Genomic DNA, 5059 nt, shown 5'->3' on the forward strand with positions numbered 1-5059 from the left:
TGAGAAGCAGTGACTTTGCATCCCTCTGCTCACCCCCTCTCGTTCTCCCTGGAGCTTTGGTCAGTGGGCCACTACCCTGCCGGTCCTTTGCTGTCTCTGACCTGTAGACTTCTCCCCTCTGCAGGCTGCCATACTATCTTGGGGAGAGCCAGTCTTCTCCCATTTTCTCCAAAATTCAACATGATACACAGAAAATGGGATCCAGGAAAAATGAAATATATCTCCCTTTCTTTCAAGGAACTCCTGTGTAAAAATCCCAGAACCCTTTTTTGGTCTTTCTGGCTCTTATTTCTCTTTGCTCATCAGCAGTGAGCTCCTTATCCTATCCCTCTGGCTGCCACAAAAGTCATTTATTTATTCACTCAACAAGCACTTTCTGAGTGCTTTTTAAGTGAAAGCACCAGCGTAGACATTAGATAAATGGGCTTCATCTGTTCCTTATCTTCTTTCCCCATCATTTGTAGCTTAAAGAAAATGAGGTCCCAAGCTAAAACTCCCACAAGGACCCCTTGTCAGACACATTTACTGAATTTTTTCTCACTCCCTTTGGCTCACCTTTGCCCTGTCCAACCAGGTAGATGTGCCTCATCCTCCTAATTGGGAACACCCCGTCTCCAGCCCCCAAGCACACCACTTTGTTAGCTGCCAGCAGGCCTGGCTCTGCCTTTTTCATATCCCATCCCTCTAGGAATCTCATTCCCTCCCCGCTAGTCCCTCTTGCAGACAAATATTGATAATGAATAAATCTCTTTCAGGGAAGGGAATGGGCTGGCGTGTCCATGGGGATGGCCCTGCAGACACAGGCAGGATGGATGGCTGGTGGGAGCATTGCCTTTGGCTCTAATTAACGTATTATTCTCTGGGCTCCAGCAGGATTATGGATGAGCTGCACAAAGCGGCCCATTTAACCTGAGCATCCTGCTTCCAATCTATTACTTCCTCCACTGGCTTCAGCCTACAGTTTGGCCTGGTGTGGAGGGGCTGAGTGTGGGCAGTAAAGCCAAAAGAGCTCAATTTGAGATGTTCCCCAAATGCACACACCCAGCTCGCTTCTACCTGACAGGCCAGCCTGTTGGAGGACTGGTCTTATCCCCTCCCCGACTAGTGGGCAAAGAAACACAACCCAAAGTGCCCCAAGTCTCTGATTTGAGGTCCCAGCCATAAACTCTTGCAGATAAACCCAAGGAGGTTACCAGCCCGCCAAGATGTGGGAGCTGCCCCATGATCCCTGGCTGGCAGAAAAGAGTCCAAAAAACTTTAATGAGGTTCCTAAGATAAGTTTTCATTTGCATATCCCTGAAAGTCTTTGCTATCTTTTGACTATTTTTTTCACTCAAAAACTATTGTCCAAGGGCTGTTGTATCCAAGGGGACAAATTGTACAAGACTTAGCTCTCACTCTGAGGAGGCTGGCAATCTGCTGAAGAAAATAAGAAACATTCCCATAAGACCAAGGCACCAAGGGTACCTCCTCTCCAAACATTGCCTGAGGGCACAAATGCGATGATGTAAGAGTGAAGATTATATGGGGTGATTAAGGGAGGTATATTTTAGGTGACAACAGGTAGGCTGGCAATGAAGGCCACCCAGAGAAGGGGATTCAGGGAGAGGAACAGGGCAGCATGGCAGGAGAATTTGAGATATTTAGGGTAGTCAAGGGTGTTCCATCTGGACCAGTAATCTCGGGGCAGAGTATAAAGAAATATGAGGGCTGACTAAGGAGTTTGGACTTTATGATAGTAGTGAAAGTTGCTGAGTAGAAAAAAGACATGATGAAATGTGTGTGTGATTAAGAAAGTTACTCTGTCAGGGATGGGCAGGAAGGATTTGAAGAGAAACTGTGCGGTGTTGGGGAAACCAACTGGGAGCCTTTATGTCCTCATAGGGTCTGGAATGAGGGTGGTGGCTACAATTTCCAATTTGCAAGGGAGGGAGGCTGGTCATACTGAACACCAGAAACTCTACATGAGATGCTCAAAGTCACACAGTTAACTATGGATGGATTTCCATATGTCTTTTGACTCATAACCCAGGATACTTTGCTGAGGATCATATAATCAGAATTCAAATCCCAGTGCCTCTAATATCTCCAGGTAAACAGTTATCAACTAAACTAAGCTACAATGGCCTAGGCTCTCACATTTTTCCAGATGCTTCCCAGAGCAGAAAGGCAGCAAGAACTCTGCCCACTCCTGACACCATTTGCATCCTACATAAGCTTCACCAGGGTGTCTGCTCTACAGGATAAAGAAGGCTGATGCTTCACCCACCTAATCTCAAATCTCATGTCTAGGGGGAGCTATGGCAGCAAGGGAGGAAGATGGGAGACCAGGACCAGAAAGCCTGAGGCTCACGTTCTCACTCTCCTACAACCTCAGAGAGGCTCCTTGATCTCTCTGAGCTGCAATGTGCTCAGTTAGAAGCTAGGGTTATACTACATATCTTAGGGGGTGGTGATAAGGGTTAAATGAGATATCATGCATAATAGAACAGATAGTATTGTCATTATCATTATATTCTTATAAATGTAAGGACTTCTAGACCTAGAACAAGGACCAAGGAACAGTGCTCTGTTAGTAAAGCTTAATGCTTCAAAGTAAAGTATTGGAAGGAACAAGCACAGTTCTGGAATCAGGAGACCTATGTCAAAAAAACTGATTCCACCATGATTAGCTGTGTGATTCTGGGTGTGATGAAGACTGGCAGGGCTCACCAATGTCTACATTCTCCTCTTCTCCCTGGATGCCCAGCTGGACTACATTTGCCAGCCTTCCTGTCATTAGAGGTAGTCATGGGACCGTGTTCTAGCCTATGGAGTGTGAGCAGAGGTGATGCATGCCATCTCCAGGCATGGCCCATAAAAAGCATTCCATATGAACCTTTCCTGGCTTTTCCATACACCCGCTAAATCAAGATATGCCAAATACCTGGAGGACACCAGAGCAACAAGACAGAAGGAATCTGGGTCCCAATAATACTTCATCAAATAGAGCATCCCTGCCATCTCTCACTGAAGAGGGACATGTCTTTGAAATTTTGATTGAACTAATCCACGGAGATTTGGGGGCTGTTTGTCACAGCAATGAGCTTAGCCTGACTAGTGCACTATCCTAATCTCTTCTGGAGAAAAGATTCAATAACTTTCCCTACATCCCCGTGTCCCCACTTCCCTACCCCAAACACATCCATACAGAGATTTCTTATCTCTGCTGGGTGGACCCAGGGCAGGTGCCAGACTGAAGCTTCTACTGAAACCACTGCATTCCCAGGCTGGGGGAAGCCAGGCCCCCTTCATTCCCCTTTGCAGCAAAGAAGATGCAACCTGCCATCATTCCCTGTGTAGTGTGTTTATTGCAAAGATTGATACGGATATAGACCATCAAGTCCCCCACCTTTTCAGGGCAGGATGTAGAAGTTGGGAATGGACATGGGTGCCTGGAAAGGTCACTGGTGTACCTCTAAAATGTAGGCAAAGTGCATGTGCATCTGTCTCCATATATGTGCGTGTTTGAGAGGAAATTGTGTGTGCATCCATGCAAGTTTGTTTTGAGGGCTGCACATACATGAGTTTGTGTGTTTCTGCAGGGTGTGCATGTGTGTTTGTCTGAGAGCTGTGTGTATATCTGTGTGGATGTGTTTGAGGCATATACACATGTGTATTTGAGGGGTGCACATGTGTGTTTGTTTCAGGGTTGGGTGCATGTGTACAGTATGGGTGTATTTGCAGTGTTCGCACATGGGCAGATGTCCATGTGTGCACATACAGAAGTGTGTATGTCACGGGGTGGGAGGTGGCAGAAGAGGAGAGGCAGAGAGACCATCATTAGGTAAGTCCTCCCAGGCTCATTCTGCTGGAGAATCGACTGGAACTACAGGGGATGTCATTGTTAGGAATATTCTTCATCTCCCTTTCCTAAACCTTTTCCCTGGATGTTCTTTTTTTTTTTTTTGGCTGTGCCACGTGTCTTACAAGATCTTAGTTCCCTGACCAGGGATTGAACCCGGGCCACAGCAATGAAAGTGCTGAGTCCTAACCACTGGACCACCAGGGAATTCTCTTTCCTGGACATTTTAGAAGGGAAATCTTTTTCCCTCCACACCCTGAAGGAGGCAGAATCATCCGTTGATACGTCTGCTCTTTCCTGCATTTATTAAATATCTGTTCTGCTCCTCTCTGCACCCAGGCCTGGGTTGGGCTCTGGGCTTCAGGGCTCTGGGCTTCAGGACCCTGGGCCCCTCACCCCGTCCAGGCCTGCTTTCCAGCCCTGGTCGAGAGAACAGTGTGCAAGAGAATTCTTTTAGGAACAAAGAAGGCCAGATTGGTGCAGAGAGGGGGAGGGAGGAGGTCTGCAGCCCTTCTGGGAAGGGAGGGGACAGAGTCAAGGGTGGCAGAGCCTAGATTGGGAGAACTGCAGGGGAGGCTCTCAATTCTCAGCCCCGCGGGGCGCCAGGGAGAAGCAGCTCCCAGCACGGCCTGCTGTCGGGTTAGGAACAGGCCCCTGACACAAGGGGTTTGCACAGGCGCACAAATGAAAGAAAATCGGAGGAGATGAAACCATACAAATTCCGGGTAATAGAAAGAGATGTGCGTGCGGTCCGGGCCTCGCCTCAGAAAGGTTGATTCCAAGAAGATGCTGTCCAACTTTATATTACTTTTCAGAAAGCCAGTGAGCTGAAAAATAACTCTCACCTTTTTTTTTATATGATTATTTGTTTCTTTGGAGTTTCTTCTTCACATTGTTTTGTGCATCTCAGCGGTTCCTTTCTCCCAGTCTGATTTCTTTTGGAGATTTGGCCTGGAGCCTGGAGGGAAAGATGGTCCTTCTTCCTAAGAATGCGTTTATTTCAAATCCTCGGCAGCCCCTCTTGAGGGTGGGGGGAGATGGGGGGAGGGCAGACCTGCTCCCCTGGTTCACAGATGCTTGCGTGTTGTTGTTGCTCACGGGCAGATACACGTGTACATACGTGCGTGTGCTTGAGGAAGCATGAGGGTTCGTGAAGGGGTACACGCATGAGTCTGCATGCACGCAGGCATGCGCAGGCGAGGGGGTACGGGTGCC

General features: G+C 47.8%; 1 non-coding gene across 1 annotated transcript; it reads right to left on the bottom strand.

Annotated features, from left to right (window-relative positions):
- Positions 1–3979: 3979 nt before the first annotated feature.
- On the bottom strand, positions 3980–4051 carry TRNAE-UUC (transfer RNA glutamic acid (anticodon UUC)). The gene has a single exon. It is a non-coding gene; the product is annotated as a tRNA-Glu (tRNA).
- Positions 4052–5059: the final 1008 nt, after the last annotated feature.

This window comes from Lagenorhynchus albirostris, chromosome 9 (assembly GCF_949774975.1).
Source record: "Lagenorhynchus albirostris chromosome 9, mLagAlb1.1, whole genome shotgun sequence".
Lineage (NCBI taxonomy): Eukaryota > Metazoa > Chordata > Mammalia > Artiodactyla > Delphinidae > Lagenorhynchus > Lagenorhynchus albirostris.